Source organism: Colias eurytheme, chromosome 7 (genome assembly GCF_061535395.1).
Source record: "Colias eurytheme isolate Ceu_HAF_F1 chromosome 7, ilColEury1 Martin Lab GWU primary, whole genome shotgun sequence".
Lineage (NCBI taxonomy): Eukaryota > Metazoa > Arthropoda > Insecta > Lepidoptera > Pieridae > Colias > Colias eurytheme.
The window spans coordinates 6,479,569-6,486,400 of NC_142986.1; the positions used below are offsets into that span (position 1 = coordinate 6,479,569).

General features: G+C 29.7%; 1 long non-coding RNA gene across 1 annotated transcript; it reads right to left on the reverse strand.

The window, feature by feature from the left end:
- Positions 1-1,727: 1,727 nt before the first annotated feature.
- Positions 1,728-2,502, reverse strand: LOC149907092 (uncharacterized). The gene is made up of 3 exons (XR_016456966.1): positions 2,015-2,502; positions 1,827-1,888; positions 1,728-1,752 (listed from the first exon to the last, which is right to left on the reverse strand). It is a non-coding gene; the product is annotated as an uncharacterized LOC149907092 (long non-coding RNA).
- Between the last annotated feature and the right edge of the window lie 4,330 nt (positions 2,503-6,832).

A 6,832-nucleotide genomic window follows, 5' to 3' on the forward strand; every position in this document is an offset into this window, starting at 1 on the left:
ACATATTTTATAAATCCAAAATCTTTATTTAGTCCTTTTTATTTATTCATTGACAAAACATTTGCTCCTACTTCTCTTGATAACATTTATATATAAAAAAATGTAATAAAACATGGAATTATTTGAAAATAGATTCAATTCTATTTTGATTAAATATTAATAATTAGGTATATTACTCAAATCCAAATTTGTAAGTAAATAGCATATTAAAAAGACCCTTGATTAAAAAAATAAAGTCTTATTTATAATACCAGCCTTTAAAACTTAAAATGCAATAAACAAAAACTTTATATTTACATCACAATGAATAATTCCTACACTAATAGATTAAGACGATACACAAAAAAAAATCCACTGCTTGGCGGGCGGAGTCTAATAGCTCGCTATCGCGAACGCGGGTGTGCGCGAAGTCATTCATTGCAAACTCGCCGCGCTGCCGCTGGCCGACTCGGGACAAACATGTATGGAGTCGTCATACAGTTATAATATTGTTATACATTTATTCAATTGTTGATTTATTGGTTTTATTTTCTTGCTTATAAACAAATAATCTTCTTTCCAACAACTACTTAGACATTATTAATAATTATTATTATTTCGTAATGTTTACTTTATTACAAAATAATACAGGTTATAAATAATCTTTAAAATAACAAAAAATATTGTTACTCTGAAAAAATGAAATGGTACTCAATAACGCGGACTACTGAATTGATTTAGATAGAATTTGATGCTGACGTAGATATTACATCATGCCCAGAAATGAAAGGTACTATTTCTGAAAGAAGTTATAAACCTTAATTCTACTCAGTCAAAGTCAAGAGTGGAAGATATCACTAATACAGTAAAACTGATGCGAAACTTTGGATGTTAATTTGTATATTTTTTTGTTAGTTGTTACTTAATCACGTCAAGACTACATTACCAATTTTGATAAAATATAGCTAATTGCCTGGATTTACACATAGGATACTTTTTATCCGAACTGAACACTTCTGTGGGATAAAACAGGATTCACGATATAACCTAATTCCACGCGAGCAAAGCCGCGGAATAAAAAAATTGTTTAAAAAAAACACAAAATATATTGACGCATGTATTTATTTTTTGCACTCTATTATAATTATTGTAATTATTCATTACAAATAATCAAAATAAAATAGCCAGAACAAAGTTAGGCCCTGGTAGGGTAGGTAGGCAGGTACAGCAATGTGAGACGAACACTGGCTTATTTATACCAATAATAATGTATTATAAACATTAAATTAAGTTTACTTTCTAACAACAAAAATACATAATATTAGCTAATGTGAAAGCGAATCAACCAATCATCCCACAAAAATGAAATGTGCACACAAATATTCATCCAAATCGGTTCATGTCATTAGGAGGAGTGACTGCAGCGCCATCTTCCGGGCCCAATTGTGTTTCCAGATCACCCAGGAACTCAATTTAATATACTTACACAAAATTTTTCGAAATGAAAACTCACATTACTATGTAAATATGAATATAAACCTGTTTTATTACTAAGCAATTTCCCGCACAGGTGTAGTAAGTATAAATGAAATAAATATCAACATCAAATTCTTTATACAACATACTTATCTACCACCTTCTAAGAAATGTAATTCTTGAAATTATTTCGTATTTTTTTAAATATAATACTACTCCAATGAGCTCCTGTTCCATATTATGTCCGCCATACTTCCACTAAGTTCACCATGTTTCTTTGCACTTTGTTGCTTTTTGCTAAAAATGGAATCATGCGATAAAACCAGTAGAACGTTGATAACATACATTTTTGACTGAATAAAGGTACTTACGAAGGAGTGGGTTCACATTGTGAACAATCAGTGGGTTTATTTTCCTTCTGGATTCCGGATTTCTGAAAAGATTATCTATGCTATAAATGAAAAAATCTTACACATTCGTTATGTACTTAAAACAGGGGTACATATCAAACATCGTCTATAATACAATTATCATCAAATTTAAAATAAAACCAACTTACTTCATTAATTTGTTCCAATTGTAAGCATTCTTTTTCCTCCAACCTTTATGTTTCTTCTTCTTATTTTCTTTATTGTCCCCATTTGTCTCATTTTGTCTTATCGTGTTGTCACCCTTTTTTACGATTGCGCGAGCGACACAAGTTCCCCGTGTGACGGCCGTAGCGGGAATGACTCGTGCAGCGATCGGGGTAGGAAGGTACAGGGCGGCTCTCGCTATATTGGCTGGTCAGGCGCTAATTTCAAGTATTTCTTGTTTATTTCAAAACCATCGCATATTTCAAAATTCTAACACGGTAGACGTATAGGTTGTATATTTTATAGTTAATATCCAAAAAGTCGTAACTTTACGTTTGTTATTTTGAAGATGCCAGAGATTATAAAAAAATAACAATGAGAACTTTGTATTTTTTTTCTATCGAGAAAATATCATGGAATCATGTTTCTAAAACGGTAGACGTATTGTGTTACTATTGAACTTTCTTGTCAAGAATTTTCATCACGATAACTTTAATAATATAAAAATTACGAAGGTTTAAAAAGGGCCGTAAATGTTAGAAAAATTAATTCATCACCTTAATAGTATTTATATTTTTATTTTAAATTTAAATCAATTATTGTATTTGCATAATATAGAGTAGATAAATAATTCAAAAACTTGCAGTACTTATGTATACTTTTAATTTCATTTTTATTAAACTTAAAAGTTAAAATGAAAACAATGTAGGTACTATATTAAGGTACAATTAAATTTTTACATTTTCTTTGAATATTTTAAGTGTAGACATGGTGGCGCCTCCCCCAACTTGAAGTTCTCACTACCACATGATCATCTCCCAAGCCGGTACTTCCTTGTTCAATGTTTGGGCAAGCCGGCAATCAACACAACTGTGAAAGATAAATTATTGGATTTAAACTGATTCTTTGTTGCTTTAACATTTAATAAGTACATTTAATATGTTTACTTTTATTATTAAAGGGCTTGTCATGGTGTATGTAATTTAAGATGTTTTTTTAAACAATGTCGGTATAGTTTGTTAAATAATAAATACTTTATTTGTTAATCATTTTTCAAGTATTTTAACATTTTAGTTGTTTATCTTGCAATTCTTAATATCGTATTAAAAAAAAGTTTAATGTGTAGGTGTGTAATTCCCACAGGTAATTCCTTACAAAACTGTTAATATAAGTAGCTTCTAACCAAACATAGATAGGTTTGCTTATAAATTAATATAAATATTTACTTTTGATCAGCTGCTCTAGTTTTTGTGAACTCCCAAATCATTTGCACTTAAACTTTCAGCAGAAAATTCTATCAACTTCGTCTCATCATAACTTTTACTTCGTTGGGAGTTATTCATGTACCTATCTTTGTCTTTGTAATTTCGGGGTCAGGGAGCTTCGCGCACTCTGCACAATGTTCTGCTGTAAGTTAAATAAAAATTACTTCAATTAAGTAACAATAATCAAAACAGACGAAATCATGCAAAAACCAAAACTTTATTCGTAAAAATATATCTCTGTAGTCTGTTATCATAAATCGTCCTTACTCGTACTTTATCTTACCTTGCTATTTCAATATTGCTTTTTCGCACTTTCTCATTTATCCAGAGATGAGATTCACATATTTAAGTTTATATTATCTGAAATTTTAGTAATATGAATTATTAGGACAGTGACTGTGTGACATGACATTTTGATTTTTGACGTTTAATGTTCGATACAATTCATTACGACTTGGCCTAAAAGCCTCGTAGCCAAGCCATTAATCTTAAAAAAATAGACAAAACTTCGGAATTCATTCGCTCTTTGGACATTGTAGGCACTAGGCAATCGTATAGTAATCATGTTGAAAAGGCTCCCGGTACCAAAATAAAGTAAGATTATTTTGTGAACTCAACAAAACAAGGTTGTTATTATAAAAATGGCGGTGATTGAAAATTAAACGTCAAAAATCCAAATGTCATAATCACTGTCCTCGTATTATTATCTAAAATTTGGATAAATCAAATTGAAAAATTGCGAAAGATAAGTAATATGCATTAAAGAATGCATGAAAGAGGCATGAAAGAGCAATTGAAATAGCAAGGTAAGATAATATACGAGTAATAATTAATATATCTAAAACATTGGACGATTTATGATAACACAGGTATATTTTTACGAATAAAGTATTGGTTTTTGCATGATTTCGTCTGTTTTGATTATTGTTAATTGAAGTAATTTTTATTTAACTTGCAGCAGAACATTGTGCAGAGTGCGCGAAGCTCCTTGACCCTAAAGTTACAAAGACAAAGGTACATAAATAACTCCCAACGAGTTAAAAGTTATGCTGAGACGAAGTTGATAGAATTCTCTGAAAGTATAAGTGCAAATGATTTGGGAGTTCACAAAAACTAGAGCAGCTGGTCAAAAGTAAATATTTATATTAATTTATAAGCAAACCTACTTATCTATGTTTGGTTAGAAGCTACTTATATTAAAAGTTTTCTAAGGCATTGTACCTACACATTTAAGTTTTTTTTAATACAATATTAAGAATTGCAAGATATACAACTAAAACGTTGAAATACTTGAAAAATTATTAACAAATAAGGTATTTAACAAACCATACCGACATTGTTTAAAAAACTTCTTTTTAGACGTTTACATACACCATGACAAGCCCTTTAATAATAAAAGTAAACATATTAAATGTAAGTACTTATTAAATTTTAAAGCAACAAAGAATCAGTTTAAGTCCAATTTATCTTTCACAGTTGTGTTGATTGCCGGCTTGCCCAAACATTGAACAAGGAAGTACCGGCTTGGGAGATGATCATGTGGTAGTGAGAACTTCAAGTTGGGGGAGGCGCCACCATGTCTACACTTAAAATATTCATATTTGTATCATACATCTGAAAATGTAAAAAATTAATTGTACCTTAATATAGTACCTACATTGTTTTCATTTAAGTTTAATAAAAATGAAATTAAAAGTATACATAAGTGCTGCAAGTTTTTAAATTATTTATCTACTCTTTATTGTGCAAATACAATAATTGATTTAAATTTAAAATAAAAATATAATTACCATTAATCTATTAGTGTAGGAATTATTCATTGTGATGTAAATATAAAGTTTTTGTTTATTGCATTTTAAGTTTTAAAGGCTGGTACTATAAATAAAACTTAATTTTTTTTAATCAAGGGTGTTTTTAATATGCTATTTACTTACAAATTTGGATTTGAGTTATATATATCTATACCTAATTGTTTTTAATAAATATTTAAGCTAAATAGAATTGAATCTAATTTCGAATACTTCCATGTTTTATCACTTTTTTTTATATAAATGATATCAAGAGAAGTAAAGGAGCAAATGATTTGTCAATAAATAAATAAAAAGGACTAAATAAAGATTTTGGATTTATAAATGTTTTTTATTGCACTTAAACATTTAAAGTATGATATTGCTTCCTATTGAAAAAAATATATTCATGTTGCGCTGGCACTATGGCTTCTTGAATACTATGAATGCTTCCATGTGGTTACTCTGGGTAATCTTATTCCTAGTGCTCGGAATTGATTGTAGAATCTGGAAATAAATAATGGTTTTATTTCTCAAAATTAAATGAGATCCTTAACAACAGATTACATAAGTATAATATGGGTAGTGTATTTGAGTGTAGATTTACTTTTATAGTCTTATATTCTATATAGGTAAATAATAACATGATGAAATATATTGAATCATGAAGAAATAATAAACAATCTTTTATAGATTTACATTAAGTATTAGATAAAATTTATGTTTAGGGAATAAACTGTAGAGTTGCATTTTATTATACAGAGAAATAACAAGTGGAGAATGTGTACATAAACAGACGTATTTTTAAATAGATTTGCATTGGGTATGGTACTTACACAGATAAATCTGTAGGTTATATTGTATTTTCAAATTGTTCATATGATGCCCCCATATCTCATAGGGACTCGTGATGATTACGCACTTGTTTACTATTTAGGTACACGATTCTTCTTAAATCAAAAGGTTTGAAGCCTTTTCTTCGAACAAGCCGATGTAAAGTTCTATTATTATCTGATAACTGTCAAATTGTCAAATAGATCGCAGTTCGCACCGGTCCCAATAATTGAGTGAACTATTACGAGTGGCGTCATCAAAATTGCTAGAAAAACAAAATCAGTTTAACGCTGCAACAAGCTTGCGTTAAGGGTGTCACGGTACGAAAAGACATAGTAATGTTATAATAAGCTTGCTATAAGAGATGCCGGTTACCCCCCAGGGGTAACCGGCACCTTTAGAATAACAGTCTTATTATGGGTACGTTTTGTTGCGTTCACAAAATAATCTTACTTTTTTGGCACCGGGACCTTCTAAAACATATGGAAACCAATTGCAACAAGACTGTTTCGAGCGGTTTCGAGACGTCAATCGAAAAATTGGAACCGGCACGCTCTCTTTGACATTTAGCATTCTTGTTATAATGTCAATAATGACAGTTTTAAGCAATTTTAGTGAAGTTGTAAATATGGAACTTTTATAACATTATTTTGAATATTATTAAAAGAATACACATCAAATTTAAGTGAAACGTATGTAGTTGGAAATCTATTTAATAAATGAAGCTTTTAAAGAAGATAATACATTTATTATATTAAAAATGCAAAATTAACCTACATCGGGTTGTTCCAAGAAAAGGCTTCAAACCTTTTGATTTAAGAAGAATCGTGTAAATAATTTATTATTGCGAAGTGCGCAATCATCACGAGTCTCTATGAGATATGGGGGCATCATATGAACAATCTTAAAATACAAT